The sequence below is a fragment of the Pogona vitticeps genome, chromosome 4 (genome assembly GCF_051106095.1).
Source record: "Pogona vitticeps strain Pit_001003342236 chromosome 4, PviZW2.1, whole genome shotgun sequence".
Lineage (NCBI taxonomy): Eukaryota > Metazoa > Chordata > Lepidosauria > Squamata > Agamidae > Pogona > Pogona vitticeps.
Window position 1 is genome coordinate 166,787,150 of NC_135786.1, and position 20,034 is coordinate 166,807,183.

At 39.6% G+C, this 20,034-nt stretch overlaps 1 protein-coding gene across 12 annotated transcripts in view; it reads left to right on the top strand.

Moving 5' to 3' along the window:
- LOC110072917 (uncharacterized) overlaps positions 1–20,034 on the top strand; it is a 303,684-nt gene that overhangs the window by 254,674 nt on the left and 28,976 nt on the right. The window contains exon 1 of one of the 12 annotated variants that reach the window (XR_013545237.1): positions 2,252–17,360. The exons of 8 other annotated variants lie outside the window; for them this stretch is intronic. The gene's annotated coding sequence lies outside the window, so the exon portion shown is untranslated. Of the gene's footprint in view, positions 1–2,251; positions 17,361–20,034 lie in introns of those variants that run through there. 3 more of the 12 variants (XR_013545238.1, XR_012086780.2, XR_013545239.1) reach the window with 3 other exon arrangements.

Genomic DNA, 20,034 nt, shown 5'->3' on the forward strand with positions numbered 1-20,034 from the left:
AAAACCATAGCTTTGACTATGCGGACCTTGTTGGCAAGGTGATGTTTCTGCTTTTTAAGATGCTGTCTAGGTTTGTCATCACATTCCTCCCAAGAAGCAGGCATCTTTTAATTTTGTGGCTGCTGTCTCCATCTGCTGTGATCATGGAGCCCAAGAAAGTAAAATCTGTCACTGCCTCCACATGTTCCATTTGGATCTCTTTGTTTCCCTCCTCTCTTCCAGGTAGCAACCCTCAACCTTATAAATGTTGCTTCTTTTGCACTAATATTTCCCCATAACATTTTCTTTTATATAACTCTGCCTTGAACTTAGTCATTTCCCAATGCAATTACTGTGTATATTTTAATTCTTTTGTATCCAGTTAAATACCCTGGTTGAATAGCTCTGTGTAAGCATGATCTACTCAGTGCAATCCATGTTACAGAGCAATATTGCCATGGTTCAAAGATCCCTTAAGGGTTTCTCAAAATATACAAGGGTTCATAGTAATTTGCTATGAAAGCTCACTGTATAACGTTGTGATCTTCAGATTTATAAGAGGTATATAACATATAGAAACACTTAACCTGTTGCTTCTCTGCATTGCAAAGTGTTGACACTGATGTGGAGAGACTACTTGAGATTCAGCAGAAGGAAGTAAGCATTTCTGCAAGAGATCTGCAAATACGTCACATGGAACCATCCTCGTCGGGAAGCGTTTCCATGCTATTGGGCACTGTTTGAATTGCCCCAATTTAAAACAATGCAAATAATTCTTAACATTTGTTTTCTTCTGCTTCTGCTCTTTGTGTTCCTCACAAGCTGTTTTGTATTGTAAAGTTCTAAGTTCCGTCAAGTTCTATTGGAAAATTTCTTCTTTCAGGATATATCCATTATTATAAGAACCAGTATTGCTTTGTTTTTAATATGTTGCAAACAGTTCCTAAAACTTTGGATTTTTGCCTTTGTTATGCCCCTGCCTCCCTTAGTTAGATATTTTTCCTTGAGGTTCCTTTGCAGTCATGTGGAGTCATACTTTCACTCATTTGGAATGTATGAAGTCAGTAAGAAGCATCAGGAAGGAAATATGTATCCTATTTCTCTGTTCAAACCCCTCTGCATGTTTACTTTATAGCACTTGGCCGAGATCCTAGGTCATATGAGACCAATGAAACTGAAGTCCAGTCCAAACAGGGTAGAAAAAAATATGTAGGGTATTGTAAAGCCGTGATGTTTAGCAGTTCTTTAAGTACAACAGACATACCCATTACCAAGTATTGTCTTAAGGTTCAGATTGTTTGTGTGACAGGGAATCTGCTTTTGAGGTCAGTGTGAGAGTATCAAAAGTTGATACTTAGTTAATGTTCTGCTAGGGTGTTCCTCTGAGTCTCTTCAGGAAGTACAGTATAAATGATGGAGATAAAGCCCTAATTCAGACATCTTATCCAGATACCTGGTACTTTGGCTGGACGGTCTTCTGAGAGTGGGTTTTTTGAGGAGAGCCTAAGGACTCATTTTTAAAGGGCCTGAACATTTGCAGTCAGTCTTCAAGGAGGGTACTGGTTCTATTTTTCAAAGCATAGGCATTGTTTCAAGGCACCAGCCTATAGAATGTAATGTTAATAATATTTTAGAACTGCATAGCTGGACGGAACCCTATGGATCATTGAGTCTAGCACCTGCCACAGTGGGGAATTGAACTCCCAACTCTGGCATCACAGCCAAATCACAGAGCTAACCTGCAGTTCAAGTGCTTCAGAAATGCTTAGTGTTTGCTTTGTATTTTATTGTTCTGGTGGTGGTGGTTGTTATTAAAATGCAAGAATCTTATTGCAACAAAATGGTATCTAATGAAGGATAATTTGAGACCTCAGTAAATGGTGGAGTGCCTCCTTCTAAGAATGGTTCCCTTTCCTATCCAAGCATCTCAGGTGAAAGAACAGCTGAAGGGACTTATCCTGAGGGAGGCCTGGAAGGAGAAAACAAGGACCCAGGTCTTCTTGGTGGTTGCTCCTTCTTTTTGGAACAAATTGCTGTCTGAGATTCATCTGGCCCTGTCCCGAGAGATCTCCGAGGAATCTCTAAAAGGTTTTATTTTCCGCTGGGCCTTTTAAATGAAGCCATTGTTTAAATGCTTCACTTTGAGTTGAGCTTAACAGCCATAGCCATCCAATTAATTGTAGTCTTATTGTGCATTGTATGCCTATGTACTATTGTTTTTATTTGTGTAGGTAGGTAGGTAGGTAGGTAGGCAAGTAGGTAGGTAGGTAGGTAGGTAGGTAGGTAGGTAGGTAGGTAGGTAGGTAGGTAGGTAGGTAGGTAGGTAGGTAGGTAGGTAGGTAGGTAGATAGATAGATAGATAGATAGATAGATAGATAGATAGATAGATAGATAGATAGATAGATAGATAGATAGATAGATAGATAGATAGATAGATAGTCAGGAGTTCACAGTTTCTTCTATTGTGATGTTCATAATGGTTGTAGGAGTGGCACTTGGTGGAATTACCTCTTTAGCTCATTCAGGAATGCTGAATGATCTGAAGTTGCCTATGGAAACTCCATCTCCATGAGATGGATGAGCCATTTAATGATACTATTTGTTCTTTTACATCTATTATTTTTGCCTTTTGTTGAATAGCCTGATTTCTTACTTTATCTGTTAGTGTGATATTTGGCATCTTCGCTTTCCGTTGCTGTTTGAGTTTTTGTGCACTTTTCCATTATGGAATTTGTTAGAGACCAGGTCTGTGCAGCCCAGATTAGTACTGGCAACACACACTGGTTATAAACAAATCTTATTTTTAGAGAATTTTAAATTATAATTTAAAAAAAATTACTTTGTTTATTGAAAGCTGACCCTGCAAGTCTTATTTGTCTCTCCACATCTGCTTTCTGATTAGAGTTCCCACATTGTATTACCTGCCCCTGATAAATATATTCTTGTACATATTCTATATTCTCTATTATATTATATATTCTATATTACTAACTCCCTGGTAGTTGGTGCACCAATCAAGCTAGTAGAAAACAGTACAGTTAAGATGACGAAGCACATAAGAAAAAATGTGTTTGAATTAACCAAAACCACTGGTCTGTTTTGCAAGTATGGGATAACTGGGATATTCTAAAATCTGCCTTTAAAAGTAAGAGTAAGTAATAACCAAGTAAAATGAGAAGGCTTGCCCATGTTATCTTTGGCGATTGCTCATGGCTATGCTGCATGTTTGTGGGGGTTACAAGAGAAGAAGGAGGATGTTTCTGTGTCTGAAAAGCTCAAAGGTCCTATGTAACTATTTTTTGTTTTGTATCTTTAGCTTAAGTTCTCAGTAACATACTGTTTGGAATGTTTTGTTTAAAGAACATGATTTAACTTGATGTTCTGATCCTTTGCTCTTAACTGAATTTTCTGAAGAAGTGATCCCCATAATTTGAGTAACTAGGAAAATAGTGTTCCTTAAGTATCTTTCAAACTAAGCTTTGGCTGTGAGATAAATGTCCAAGTCTACTTCAGTAAGGTGGAGGGAGTGAACATGTTTTTAATAGTTACTTAAAACAGTAGGACTGACCCATTCTCTTTTGAATATACAACAGGATGTAGGACTGCTGAAGATATTTTGCTGCCTGAGGCAAAAGTCACAGTAGTCTTCCTCTCTGATTTGTATAGAAGAGCTGACTGAACTGGTAGAGGAATCTTATTTCAATACTGGCAGCAGGACAGTTGAGGCACCTTCAGAAGGAAATAATTCATAAGGAGCAGGTGGAAAACTAGTATTCATGCCTGAAGCAATTGCTTCACTCTCTCCAATGTTAAGAGTTGGCCTTGGCAATTTCAGAAATTTTCAAAATTTCATATTTATTGCACCAGTCCAGTGCCATTGCAGTGACATCCCTTCTTCCCTGGCAACTTCAGTGGTTTATCTACCAGCTTAGGTAATGGCCATGTGTGAGAGAAGTTGACCATGGGAGGCTTATCAATGAGGCATGGAGAGCAACTTGGTTTCTAGGAATGGCTGGGTATATTTCAGTATGTCCAGCACAGGAATGGTACTGTGATGAGAAGGAGAAACAGGTGGTTATTATGGTCCATAGAGATGTGGAGTCCCACTATAACACACAAACAATAGGACTTTTTCCCTTGAAAGCGTCTGATTGTCACAGCAGGGACTTTTCATATCTCCTGTACTTTGGGATGAGTTTGTTTTGTTTTGCCACTGGGATTCTGGACATAAACACAGGCCTTTTTTCTCTCTTTGATTTCTCAGACATGAAGATCTGTTGGAATCACATCTCTAGAACACTGATTTCAACTAGACTTGTTACCTATAATGTGTAGTTTGGCCCTCAGTCTCTGTCAGGAAAAGGCAAAACTGATTTTGTCATTGTGACAGCCAAAAGAAAACTGAATAGCAGCATGAGATCTATACTCTTCTGTCACTGTAACACTATTGTTTGCATTTTATTCCTGACTCTTTGGAATCTCACTGGGTTGTACTTACATTTCTTGATGTGTGTATTGCATACCAATCTCTTACATCTGAGGGCCTAATCTTGTCCACTTGGCCTATGTTTAGCTTGGCACTTCAGGAAAAAAGTCTAAAAATTTTAAGTAATTCTGTTTGGCAGATATTGATCCCATACGTTACTGAATTCATACTATTTTTCTTGAGTGTTCTCATTTTTAGCAATTGCTTTGGAAACAAACAAACAAACAAACAAACAAAAGCGCCAGATGTGCTCTTCAAGGTGTGGATTTGATTGGTTATTTTTCTTATTGTGTGCCTAAGTTGATTTTTTGTTTAAAAAAAGCAATCTGGAAATTCAACACATCTAGTTTTGTGCTTTTGTGTGACCCATTAGTTTGTAATTTTTTAATTGACACAATGGGCTACAGTGACATGTCTTCGTTATACACTGTTTGGATTACTGCAGTTCATTCTATGTAGGGCTGGCATCAGATGGTTCAGAAACTTCAGCTGATGCCAAATGCTGTTGATTGGAGCTGGTTACAGGAAGCACATAACTTCCCTGTTGAAACAGTTTCACTGGCTACCAATCCATTTTTGAGTCCTGTTCAAACTGCTGATTATGATCTATAAAGCCCTACATGACTTGTGTCCAACCTATCTGATGAACATATCTCCTCATATTAAGTCTCTGTGGGTCTTAGGAACATCCATGGAGAACCTCCTCCCAGTCCTCTCACCTTTACAGGCATGTTTGACAGATGCCCAAGAGAGGACCTTCAGATAGGTCTACTTTAAATGCTCCTTATTATGCTAAAGTAAGTTACTGTTAGAGAAGGCACATTTGAAGCAATGTAATTTATGGAGGCACCAACTCACTAAATACCCATAGGTTCAGTGGGCCTACTTTAGTGCAATTTACTATAGTTACTAACTGGACGTTGGCCATGATTTTTTAAATCATCTGTGAGCCACTTTAATCACTTCACCAAGAAAAAGGCTGCATAAAAGTACAATAAATAACCATAAAAACATTTTCTTTACCCGCAATTCCAGGATGTTGCATCCCTTATGTGAACAAGATGATATTATAGGTCAAGCTAACTAGGTTTACTTCCCAGCAATTTCCCAATAGATGAAAGCACTGTATTAGGCACTCCTGAAAGCTGAAAGGTCCACCCTAGAGTGAATTGTTACAATTTAGTTGTCAGCTTCAGTGTGCTGTTACACAGAAATGCTAATATGGTTTTGCCTGTACCAGTTCTGGAAACATCTCTAACACTGTTGTAACATACATGGCAAAAAACAAACTAAGTAGCGTCTGAGTATGGTCTATCGATGGTTTTTCTTTCAGTCTGAAGCCACCTGAAGACTCCAGTTAGATGAATAATAGTTCAGCTGGCATATGGTTTCCGTTCTTTTGGGGTGATAGCATACAGAAAGAAAAATCTACTTTTAGCTCTGGCTTCTGTTTGCCTCTTTGTGAGTGCGTCTGAGGAGGCTTCCTGTCTGCTTGTTGATAGGAAATGTTAGTAAAACAGACAGGTTGAGTGACATTTCTCATGCGCTGGTAGCGTTTGCAGACAGGCATAGAGGACCCATTTTTATGGAGTGCTTTGCATGAAGGGATACTTTATGTCAGAGAGAGAGAAAAAATCTATCAGCATTGCTCACTTCTTTCTTAAACCAACAGTGCTTTCTGTCTTATTCATGGCCCTATCCTGTATGTGCAATGATGTCTAGACTTTTCCCCATTTCCAGTGTACGTATGTAATAGCCAGTATTTAGCATTACCCTTCACACTCCCTTGCTCTCATGTGTGCATCTCTTCACACACCCCAGTTATCTCACACCATAACCTCACACCAGGAAACAGCTCTGTCAGAAAGGGGATTGTGCAATCTCATGGAAGATTCGGATTTTCTGTGTCAGCCCACCTCCCCGGCCAAGGAAAAACATGTCCCTTTGCAAGAAAGGCCAAATGGGGAGGTGTGTGTGCATGCATGGGCTGAGCTTCTTTGTTTGAAGAACTGGGGATTACACTCAATCCACAGCTGCCTCAGCTGTAACCATAAAACAGCAACAATACTGTTTCCAGACTTACTTCTAAGAGTGACGTGCTTGGTGAATTCCATCTTGCCAAGAACTTTCAGACTTTACATTGAAGAGTAATTTCCATGACAAAATCCATCTTGCCATGAATTGTTGGTACAAAACCGAATAAAGAATTTTTTAAAAATCCATGAAAGCTCTTGTATGATGATTTTTGTGTGTGTGTGGTCTTTAAAGGTATTGCCTTTTTTTTTTTTTGCATTTGTATTTTATTTTGTATTGACCACACAGCTACCTTTTCTCTCACATTTCAGTAATTCTATTTCAGTTCTATGGAAGGGAGATTTGTAGTCTGAAAGCCACAAAAATGGGGGAAAGCCAGAGTTTATTTCCAGCCATCGACGACACTTGTACATAAGGAAAAGCCACGAATCCTCGCTTATTAAACTACAGTATGCATAGGCCATACATGTATGTACAGAGCATGTTTACTCCTCATGCAAGCATGGTGAACAATACAGTCATGGATAGTTTAGTCTTAGAGTATTTATTATATTTTGTTATGTCCTGTCAAATCACCTTCTATTTATGGCAATCCTATGAATGAACAATCTCCAAAATTGCCCGTCCTCAACAGCCACTCAGCTCTTGTAAACTCAAGCATGTGGCTTCCTTTAAGGAGTCCATACGTCCTGCATTTGGTCTTTCTCTTTTCCTGCTGCTCTCAACTTTTCCCAGCATTATTAATCTTAGAACTGCGGAGCTTGAAGGAACCCTATGGATCACAGAATTCAGCCCCTGTCAAGGAGGCACTGTAGGGAATCAAACTCCCAACCTCTGGCTCTCTAGTCCGATACCCAAACCATTGAGCTATCCAAGTAGCTTGTCTTCATATACAGCCTCCACAAAACTCTAAATGAAAAAGCCATCCTCACTTCTGAATGGAAATTTCCTCCTCCCTGTCCAAAATAACTCCATATCATTTGAGGGAAGCATTTTCCTCTTTCTGGTGTAGGTCTTCTCATAGAAGGAAGACTCAGGGGTGAGAGTTAAAGAGTTTCTCTTTTCCTCTTGCCTTCCACCTTTCCCAGAATGATTGTCTTTTCCAGAAAATCTTGCTTTCTTGTGATGTGCTCAAAGTATGGCAGCCTCAGTTTTGTCATTTTTGCCTCTAGAGATAGTTCAGGCTTGATTTGTTCTAGGACCCACATGTTTATCTGTCTGGTGGCCCAGGGTATCCAGAAAGCTCTCCTCCAGCAACACATTTCAAACAAATACTTTTTCCCTGTCAGCTTTCTTTACTGTCTAGCTTTCACACCCATACGTGATCATCAGAAATACAAGAGTGGATGAACATGGCCTTTGTCTCCAGCAGAGATTGGGACTCGGGATTTGGGACTTGAATTTGAGTTGGACTTAAGTCACACCAATGACTTGACTCAGGGTTGTATTTTTAAAAGATTTGAGATTCGACTCGGAACTCACAGCTGTTTTCCCAAGTCATCTTTCTGAGTCCCTAATAACCAATACCAGGTTAGCCTACCATTTAATAATGGCCATTTAGCACCTGGCATTGCTCTTTATTTCTTGTGGTCTGGTTCAGAGTCTGTGAGCTCCCCTTCATTTTTATATATTTATGCTTCACCCTTTGCCTTCGCAAAAGTAGGCACTGCCTTAGTAGGAGGCGGGACTTGCTCATATCCTTTGTGTGGGAAGGACTGGAGTGGCAGGGCCTGGGAGCTGGGCCTGGTTGCTTAGCAACAGCTTTTGGCTGTGGAGCAGTGTTGTTGTCGGTGGGGCTTGTCCAGTCTTGGTTCAAGAGCTGTGGTAGAGTGGAGTTATCAGGAGGAGGGAGAAGAAGGGCCCTCCATGGAGGAGGAAGGTAGGAGGAGTCAAGAGTGGGTGGCAAGAGCAATGGGAAGGTGGGCAGACAAGCAACGGGATGGAGGAGGAGGAGGAGGAGAGCTGGTCACCACCCCACCAAGGGGAATACCTGCTCTACCTGGCCTGGCCGTGACTGGCCCTGCTGATGCACCCTGTAGGTGCTGCTCCACCACCTCTTGGTTCAAGAAAGACCAAGCAGAGAGATCCCCCTATTGGAAGGGGGTTGTGTTAAAAAAGGAGGGCTCATGGCCTAGTGGTGGAGGAGGAGGAGGAGGCAGAACCTGCCTCAGGAAAGGCCAGGGAGGCCTGGGCTGGGGACTACAACTCCCAGAATTCCCCAGGCAGGGACTCAAGACTCATACAGTATTTGAGGGTTGGGACTGGGGACTCGAACTGAAAGACTCATACTTGGACTTTGGACTCAGTCCCAAAGACTTGCCAACATCCCTGGTCTGCAGTGATATATGCTTTACATTTGATGATCTTTTCTAATTAGACATGGGATATTTGTATTCATATCTTCTTTTGTGCTTGTGAAAAAGAAGCCATGTTAAGTTATACTTATCCTCGGATACTCTTGTATCAATTGCTCTAGCTAAACGATGGGCAAGGTTGTAGTCTAAATGTTCAATTTGATTGCATATAACTGTTCATTATCACCTCTCTGAGTGCCTGCTTTGACAGAAATTGCAGACATCCCAACATTTTTAGCAGTGCGTTTCACATTCAATTTGACAGACAACTGTACCCTCTAGGATAGGGGTGGGTGTAGGCTACTGTGATGCACCAGTGAATCTCTGGGTGATTTGGAGTTGATTGCCAAGAGTTTCTCACTCCAAGTGAGCCAGTAGCTTACTGCCTGTATCAGGTTGTGAGAATCCTTTGTTCAACTCAATGGTAGATTTCAAATTGTATAGGTTAGCCATCCCAGTGTTTTGTTCATTACAGTTAACGTGCAGTATTGTTTATGGGCTGCAGTAGGTTTTTGATTCTACCCCTTAGACTGACATTTTACATCTGGCTCTGTACCACAGCCACTAAGTTATCGCTCACTCCAGTTCATGAGTCTCAGAGTTCTAGTTTAAACCTCATGGCTCAGACAAGTTTTGAGGCTATGTATTCCAACTGTCTCAATTAAGATTTCAATTTGGAAATCTTAATCTTTGTTTTTCTCATTAACTATTATTGAAGGGAAATGACAAAAGGTTTTATCTTTCCCTCCTCTTCTTTGTTAAAATTTGATGTCTGCCAGATATCAGGTAAGTAAATATAAAATTATTTGAGCTATGTACCTTTAAATTCTGCATTTGTTTAACTTGATAGCATTTTTTAAAACATTGGCAGACTGGCAGAAATTTGTAGGAGGAGCCTCTTTCAAGGGGATTCAGCCTGCAAAAATTCAGAAGAAAGGGTGTGGGAAGAGCGTTTACAATTCAAGATTTCCCCCAGCATGATGCTTTTATTCTCATAGAATTTGGACCTAAATCCAGTTCTTAACCTCAACTAGAGTGGACCCACCGAATATCTTGAACTTGTGCTAACAAATATAAAAATCTCATTGATAAAAACATGTGTTTACTCTGGGACTCAAAGTTGGACTTAGTCCACTGTGGACAATTGTGATGAAAATAATATACAAAATAGAGATGGACCTACTTAACAAAACTGCAAGATTCAGAACAATAGATGTACAGTGGTGCCTCGCATTACGATGTTAATTCGTTCCAGCAAAATCGCTGTAGAACAAAAACATTGTAAAGCGAAATTAAAAAGCCCATAGAAACGCATTAAAACCTGTTTAATGCGTTCTGATGGACTTAAAACTCACCGTCCAGTGAAGATCCTCCACAGGGCGGCCATTTTCACTGTCTGTCTTGCGAGGAATCTGTCCCTAAACACAGCGGGGAGCCATTTTATTTACCCGGCGGCCATTTTGAAACCACCGATCAGCTGTTGGAAAATCGTCGTATTGCGAAGAATTGGTTCCTGAAGCAGGGAACTGATTATCGCAAAGTGAAATCCTCCCATAGGCAACATCATTTTGCGATCGCAAAAGCGATCGCAAAAAGTTCATTGTAATGTGATTTCGTCGTTAAACGAAGCGATTGTAATGCAAGGCACCACTGTATCATTTTCAGAAGCATGAGACATGTACATTTTAGGGGGAAGGAAAGTGACTTGTCACAAAAACTGCAATAGGAGAGGGATGAATGCCCGATGCCAGAGGCAGAAGGACTTGAGTAGCCATTGTTTTCTAGTTAAGCATCTAGTGCTACATCCTGTCAGATCTCACAGACTAACAGCAATTCTTATAAAGTGTCCTGCTGTGGAAGAGAGAATTAGCAAAAGCTATTGAAGACTGAATCACTCCTATGTTACATTTCTGCCACTAGGCACATGAATTAAACGGGCTCACTAAAGGCATTCACTATAAATGGAAGATGGAGCTGCCAGTCACAAAACTGTTCCTCTCCCAACTTTCCATACTCCCACAGATTTGCCGTCTTGTGTCCTTCTAAATCTTCAGCAGTGTTCTGACTCGGAGTTGGTCCACTTCAGTGAGGGCCCACTTTGATTCAGACATCCATATCTGTCTTACTAACTCCTATTTGTTTAAGGATTCCTCTAACGTCAAAGTACACCTTGATATTGGGTCTTCAAGTGTAAGTTTAGAGTTGCTGTGGTGGTTCATGTCTGGCATCTCTCCGGAGAAATCTTTTTCCTATTTGTTTTAACAGTTTCCAAAGGTGTAATCATATTACTGGGCCACAGCAAAACCAGCAGCAAAACAAGAGAGCTGTGTTGCCCCTGAAATATCAGCAAATTGAAAATGTCTTTGTAGTGTCACAAGACTGTTTGTTTTATATATAAATAAATATATGCCATGCAATAATATATTAGGTTCCTTTCAAGAGCTGTGTAATGGTGTGAGTGGCCTTCTTGAATGTGAGGGCGTGGTAACTCAGCAAAGGCAAGAAGAAATTGGGTTATGTCAGTGCAATTCAATCTATTATGCAAATAATGGGAGGAGTGGAGTTAACAAAGCTAGTAGGGGAGAAAACAAAAGGAACGAGTTTGTACCCGTGTAGGATACTCATGGCGATGGACTCATGGGATATCTTCTTTTGTGATATAAGTCGAACAATTGTGAACACTTTGAAGCACAAGCATACAGGAAGTGTGTATCATCTTATAAGTGGACGGTCTCTGTGTTACTCAGTTTGCAAACAGACTAAAGACATGCATCGAAGTCAATCTCAGGGTATAAATTGCTCATTTTTGCTTCAAGTGCTGCTTAGTTTCATCAGAAACAGCACCAGTTACCGTATGTAGCCATTTGGGACTGTATGTTTCTAAATGGGCTTAAGTAAATTGGATTATGAGAAGCTTTCTTTTCATTGCATATATTTAATTATTGCATGGCATGTGCCTTTTCTATGTCATCTCTATATTTGCAAAGTTTTCTTTTTGGGATTTGTAGCTATTTTTTAATGCTTACCTAATCTTGCCCCTCTTTTTGCCACCCGTCACTTGACGAAAATATCTTGAGTAAGAAAGTATTGTTAGATTCAACAGAATGTCCCCCCCCCTCCACTCCCTTCACCTTCCTATCAGTCTGTGATTGATATGGCAGTAAGTGAAGACAAGCTATTGTTCAATTACTTTATAAAGGGTTTGTGGCTCTGAGGTAATAATACATGCATTGTTAGGAAGATATGTGTTAAATGTTCGTGTGTTGTGGATGTATAAAAGTGTCTGCTTTTCTGGCGTAAGTGTTTTCTTGTGGATTGTGTTAAGTGATATTGACGGGTCATGTGGTCATCAGGGGCTTGTCACAGCAGGAGGGAGCAGATATGCGTCTTCGGCATTAATACAATCAACATCCGTTCAGCAGAAGGCCAAGCCAGGCCTTTCCCTAGGAAACATATGCCAAAACTATTATCAAAGGCTGCATTATGGCCTGCAGCAAACTGGACAGGATGATAATGGGGAAGGACTTGTGCAAGGAAGGCCTTGAGAGCAGCCTGCGCTTTTGAAGTATGATATTGAATGAACTTCTTATGTCCATGACTGGAACAGCATATTAGTGTTGTCAGCAATGTTAGAATTACGATCTTTTGTCCTGCTTTACGATTCTGTAGGTTTGCTTTATTTATTTTGGCTGCTGCTTAACAGAAAGCATGCCAGATAAACAGGAAAAAACATCTGAGATGTTTATGAAAAGCACTGAAGGCCCTGGGCAGCTCATTATTTCTCTTTGAGGAAGAAATCTGTGATGCACATTAGGCTATCTGTCACTATATGTAATGAGGCTCTCTGCCATGTCATATTCAAGAGCCATCGTTCCACCCTACCAAGTGTGACTTTCTTTTAAAAATTGCTTTTATTGGTAGACATTGTGGGTGTGAAGGGGAATATCTAGCATTTAGCTACTTATGTAATACGTATAACAAAAATCTGAAGTGAGATATAGATTAGGTAACTATTGTCAGATAAACCAGGTTCCTTACACTGGGTCAGAAATGGTGAAATATGGTTTGCAGCTTGATACAAAGATAAAAGTTACTTTCTTGTGGCATTCATTTGTGAATGTTTAAAGAATTGAACTCTCTCTCTCTCTCTCTCTCTCTGTGTGTGTATGTGTGTGTGAGATTTTATCAAATATATGTACCTTATTAAATTTAATTTCTTTACTGAATAACACAAAGATAGCATCCAGTTTTTTTGAAGGCTACATAGACGATCTGAAAAGCTTCAAGCTTGATGTATTTCTGTAGGTGTAAAATATGTTTAAAGCTAAAATTGCTAGACATATGAAAGTGCAAACCTTGGCGTCTGCCAAAGGAAGTCTTGCTTCATCAACAAAATCATTCACTTGTCAACAAATATGGACACAATGTATATTTTCACTCATAGTACAATTTCCATGACATTTTCCCCTTGCTGTCTTTTTGGATACAATAACAACACATCATACTCATTCTTCTTTTTGCTTGTCTAGAGAGGAGGCCAACTCTGTAGCTGCTTTCCCTCACCATGCTGATGGAAGGTTTTTTTTTGGTATTTTGTATACTTTGTTGTAGCCATGCTTCATTTGAGGGTGATTTCCCCTTGGCCCTTAAGTCAAAGCATTCAGCATAGCATATAGCCCTCCACTAGTAGGTTGGTTGGTTGCTTGTGTTTGTTTTGTTTTGTTTTGCAAACTAGGAATCATGTATATAAAATACTTCAGCATGACTCACTAGAGCTCTAATTCAGGCATGCTGAAAGCATGTGGACAAAATACACAGAGTGAGAAGAGCATGTGATGTGTGAAAGGGATACTGTGAAGAGAAGGAGGCTGCTGTATCCATATAAGCTCCCAATATGATCCAGAACATGAAAGAATTGGAGTTCTGTCTCGTGGGAAGCCTACAAAAATACAACAGCATCCTCCTCTTCAGATTGTTATTTTCAGGTGTTGAAAGCAACAGTACAGTGGGTGAGGCTATCATGCTTTTTTATCCATGTACTTTTGTTGCCACATGCTTTCAGAAAGCTTAGAAATATTGCTTTGAAGTGAATGCTGCTGATATAGCACACAAAAGCAGCTCACAATCTAAATGGAGTCATGAAGCTTCATCTTTCTAGATGTTGGTTCCCAACACTGGGCCCCCAGATGTTCCTGGAATAAAACACCCAGAAGCCTTCACCACTTACTAGTTGTGCTGGCCAGGATTTCTGGGGGGTGTAGACCAAGAACATCTGGGGACCCAAGATTGGGATCCATTGTTCTAGCCCATAGAACATTTAAAGGGTAAGCAAATTAAGGATTTGTAATCTGATCTAGGATTTTGCAATATAATTATCAAACAGCATCTGAAAAAGAATTGTTCAGAAATGAAGAGTAATACTGAATATACGTATGGTGCTTCAGTTGCTTCTTCATATGTGTGAGGATCTCATTTACACATTTTGTTGCTGGACTATGCAGTGTCTTTCTAACTGTGGCACAGAACATTTCCTACATATGTAGTTCTCTTTTATCATGCCAACTTTTAGCCTGTATCATTCACACTCACATTAATACCATATTCATTATATAGTATCCTGCTTATATATAGTTCTTTGGATTGTACAACTCAGCATAATGTATATGTTTTAATGTGGGGGGGAGCTTGGAAAATTATTTTTATACTATTGAGTTAAAAATGTTGCATTGCATGGAGTTCTCTCTCTCTCTCTCTCTCTCTCTCTCTCTCTCTCTGTGTGTGTGTGTGTGTGTGTGTGTGAGAGAGAGAGAGAGAGAGCTGGCATGACTAACCCTCCAGAAATGTACTGCTACATCTGTCCTTTGTTTTGTTGTTATGCCTATAAGCAGCCAGTGGGAATAAAAGCACAAAATGGGACTAAAGGTCTACTTGGAAATGCTTCTCAATGATTTGCTGCAATCAGATGATTCTGTTTTGTACAATGGTACAAATGGTATGAGAGAACCGGTCCAAGTCAAAGAGGAGCAAAGCACTACCTTTACTGATGCCAACAGAATCAAAAATTGTATAACTTCAGGCAGTCCCAAAAAAACCAGTGTTCTCCTCAAAGTCCTATTTGCTTTCTGCTTTTCTTTTTCTGAATGTCAAGACTTTGAGCCTTGCCATACCCTTCTAAGGAAATCTAGACTGTGCATTTTAAAATGAAGTCACAATTTTCTGTAGGTTACGTATGTCTTAGAGGGACGTGGTGGCGCTGCGGGTTAAACCACAGAAGCCTCTGTGCTGCAAGGTCGGAAGACCAGCAGTTGTAAGATCAAATCCACGTGATGGAGTGAGCTCCCATCACTTGTCCCAGCTCCTGCCACCTAGCAGTTCGAAAGCATGCAAATGCAAGTAGATAAATAGGTACCACCATGGTGGGAAGGTAATGGCATTCCATGTCTAGTCATGCTGGTCACGTGACCACGGAAACTGTCTAAGGACTAACGCTGGCTCTACGGCTTGGAAACGGGGATAAACACCGCACCCTAGAGTCGGACGTGACTGGACTAAATGTCAAGGGGAACCTTTACCGATGTATGTCCTAAACTGCATCTTTAAGCAGCGTTTAAAGATAAAACATTGTTTCAGTTGGTTACACCCATGTGAGAAAGGTACATCAGAAATATAACAGAGCTTGAGTGAAACAGGAGGTAATCTAGCAAAATGTTTTTGTGTGCATTTCCCACAAAATCCCATTTTTTATTTCCTTGCGCCAGTCTTAAGAAATTACTTTCAAAAATATATAAACCAGTGTTTAGCAATATCTTGAATTCGCTGTTGCAGCTTATGACATTTAGAGGACTTTTGTTTTATATAATATTGTTTTTGCCAAGTAGTAAGTATATATTCTTCTTAACATCATTTACATTATGAGCTGTGCTGTTGGATAGTTCTCTGACAAAGCCTTGTTCATATAATATCAGTAAGCATCCCAGCAGTATACACTATAACCTTTCCAATGCATTATGCTGTTGGTTTGTGTATTCACATCATGCCCATCACATACATCTTCAATAAGACCATTATAAACATGCAAAGGAATGGAGCCACTGTGCTGTTCATGGTCACTCTGTGCTCCTTCATTCCCCTCCCCCAACCTGCTTGGATGCCATATGTGAGCAAGACCCCTGAACAAGCACAGGACTAAGGGTGAAAGTACCCATCCCTTGAAGTGGTGAAAGTACCCATCCCAAAGTAAGCTACCGCTCTTTCCATTCATTCATAATCATTCATTGAATTAGTATATTTACAATCTTTGTGACTGAGGAAGGAGAACCCTTGATCTACTTGACTGTACCTATTGGTGACCTTCTAATTTGCCTAGAGCACCTCTTCCCCTCCAGCCACAAGGTGCCGGCTGCCCCTGCTCACAAGCATCATAGTGAAAGTGGACTGGATGCAATTTCTGAAACTCTATGGCCATAACGTTTCCACTGCAAAATTAGTATTTCCCCAGAAATCATAGGCCTGTTGTGTATGTATGTGGATGTCATTTGAACCTGGAGAAATCTGTACAAAATATGTGCTCTAATTGAGCTGGAAGCCTACCTTATATTTTTCTTCAGAATATTGCACCAATAAATGTTCATTGATTGCCATTCACATTTATGAGGAAATGAAAAGTGGAATGCTTTCTGTAGAAAGGAAGCAGGCTTTCAGCATAATTTTATCACTTTAATTCCGGCACAAGAGCTACTATAGACATTTGGCTGACTTATGTCAAAGAAACCCTGTAATAAGTAGGCCTGGAAATAAGATGGGAAAACATATGCTTAGGCTACCCAAATGTCAGCTCTCTCTTTTTCTTTCTACTCTCGTTCTGTTTCTGCCACAGCTATCAGTGAATTTCACATTATTCAACTATAAGTGAATTCCACTGATTGAATACATGCCATGTAACATTGATTTTCCTTTCCTGGGCAACTCTTATCAACCAGTGTAAATTCCATTTGGGGAAAAATTAAGTACAGCCCATATATTTCACTGCTTCAATGTGTGTGTGTGTGTGTGTTTTTTTTTTGCCGAATTTGGAGCATTGTTTGTCCAGTATGTGAGAGCTACTAAAAGTATATCTCTCCCTAATTTTTCTCTTCAGGCAGACTTTCCCTTAATGACTGGTGGTCTGACAGGGTTTTTTAATGGTCTGTTGTGCTCTGCTGTTTTTAAATATAAAACGTATTTACCGTTTTTAATATAATGCTTGTTTAATTCTTTTTTAAAAAAATTTGTATACTTACTGATTTTAGCTTTTAAATATTGCCATTTAAATGATGTAAGCCACCTTGGGCCCTTTTTAAGTAGAAAATCAATCAGTCACTCGATCAATCTTTTGGCTGCTTGGGTGCTCTAATTCTAGATGTTCAAAAGAAAATGAAGAATTTAAACATTCCAGTTGAATACAAGATGAACATAAAGTCCCCGAGTATCTTCAGAGAAAGAAGAGAGAGGACTTTCTTACTACCAAGGTGAACATTGTAACTAATCAATTTTTTAACTCAGAATGAGGCATTCTCACTTTTGAGTTGCCTTGTGTTTATGATGATCTGCATTTTGTGTGTGTTTGGGGTCTCGAGACTGTTTAAAGTAGGAGCTGGATTTGTGGATCTCTTCTTTCTCTTTTGACATTTGCTACTTCCCAAGATCTCTGCACTTTGAGATATGGATTGCTAACACTGAAAAAAGTCTTTGGAGCCTTATAGAGCACTGTGGCCTTACCCATTTCTTTGTTAAGGTATTATCATGCTGTGCATAGGCTTGTCATGACCATGTGTATTATTTGAGGTACAAATTACTTCTTTATCAGGGCATAAGAAAACTTTTCACAAAATTCCATTCTGTAGAAGACACAAAACCATATGGCAGTTAAATATATGTGAATGTATAAACACGTATATACAGTGGTGCCTTGCTTAGCGATATTAATCCGTGCAGCAAAAATCACTGCAAAGCGATAACATCGCTAAGTGATATTTAAGAGCCCATAGAAATGCATTAAAATGTGTTTAATGCGTTCCCATGGGCTTAAAAACTAACCTTATGCGAAAATCCTCCATTGTGGTGCCCATTTTCGGTGCTCTATAGCGAGGCAACACAGCGGGTGGCCATTTTGTTTACCCGGCGGCCATTTTGGAACCGCTGATCAGCTGGCCGAAAATGGGGGCTTTGCGATGATCGCTTCCCCACGATCATCGCAAAGCCCCCGTCGATCAGCTGGCCGAAAATGGGGGCTTTGCGATGATTGCTTCCCTGCGATCATCGCAAAGCGAATTTTCCCCATAGGGAAAATAAATTTTGTGATTGCAAAAACAGCGTCGCAAAGCGATTTTTTCATTAAACGGAGCGATCGCTATGCGAGGCACCACTGTATTTAAGAAGGATTGTAAACCATTCCAAGAGTAAAAATGGCTCCTAACTAAAAGACATTAAGGATTCTTGTTTTAGAATGTAATATTTGGAGTTTGTTTCAAAGGTCCCCAGTGAATTGGGCCCTAACTATTTGCATTTCTTGATCCCAAAAGAAAAATCCTACAGGAGTAATAGTAGAAGTACTAAGTGGGAATGATAAAACATATGATTATACATTTGTGTGAAGTATCTTCTTGTCTTTAAATGAATCTTGTACTTTGAAGGGCACTCACAATTAAGTAGTTTTTAAATGACTTTTTAAAGTGTCTGGTTATCACTTTTGGAGAAAGAAAGAAATTAAGTTTTTTTGGGTGAGTTATAAATATGTTGTACATACAAAAAGGGCTGGAAACAGTGTGCATTTCATTTACAAGCAATCTGGCCTATCTAGAAAATAGTTTTGTATGTATATGTGATTTGGAGTAAGAATACATTAAAAGTGAGTATTTGCTGGGCTATCTCTGCCTGCAGCATTCCACAATTTTCTTTAATCACCTGTTTAGACTTAGGAGTATGTAGTAGAAAATTAGTATAGCATATCAGTCAGTACTATCCTGGATACAAGAAAAGGAATGACATGGTCATTCTTCAATCCATCTCTTGCTAGTTATTCACATTTCCTGACCATCAGCTAATGAATATTTAGTTGTAAGCATTAAATAATACTCCTTTGGGATGAAAAGGAAGTGCCTGGACTTTGTCACAATCACCAAAGGTGAATGAAAAACAGGACTGCAGCAGCATCACCTAGTGTCATCTTGACTCAAGTGTAGAAAATCTGCTTATTGATGGAACAGAGAACTTTGATCATTCATTGAACGGAAGACTTGGTTAATCCCCCTCTCACCCATTTTTTCTCTTTTAGTAGAGCTGCTTGTCTCTACAGCTCTATTTTTAATGAAGGAAGTTATCTTTATTTGTACAGAAGCTAGCTAGATGTTCATTCTTAGTTCACTCTGATGGAGAAGCTTATTAATGGCCTACTTACTCTTCCCTTACCCCCACATCTTTTAAGTTGCAGTGGTCATCCAATTGATTCAGTTGCTTCCAAGAAAAATATCAGTATGAGAATAGTGATGTCAATGAGACTTGCTGTATATCTTTCCGGGAAAGAGAAAAATAAACAAAAGAGCATGGACATAAGCCAGATGTATAAGATAATGATCTGCAGGGCACAGTATTCCCAATATCCAACAGTACCTTAGTGTGAGCCCTTCTGTTTAAGTCTGCAGTCCTACAAAAGATTACATGGAAATAAATGTCACTGAATACAGTGATACTTAGCCCTCTGAGTAAATATGCATAGCATTGCAATGCTTCTATTTTACTCAGTTGAGACACAAGAAAACAGAGCATGTATTTTAATAAAATGAAACTGGATTCTTCACAGATTTGAAGCTTAGCTCCATTCTCATCATGTTATACATTGTCCAGTATTTTTACTTGGCTCTCATCAGATCCCTTTTCGCTTTCCTCAAAAAAGGTTTGGAGTGCTTTGATCCCTTCCCTCCTACTTCCGTGTATAAGACGACCCTCAATTTTTAGTCTAAAGATTTTAGATAAAAGTATCATCTTAGACACAGAAAAATAAGGTATTATGAACTATCTCACAGATATCCAGATACTAAGATATACGTGGATTATATGTTACCCCAGGCACTTGGTGGGTGTAAGGAAATACAACAAGAAAAAGTACTTACATCCTCAGAATGGAGTCGCATGGTATAATACACA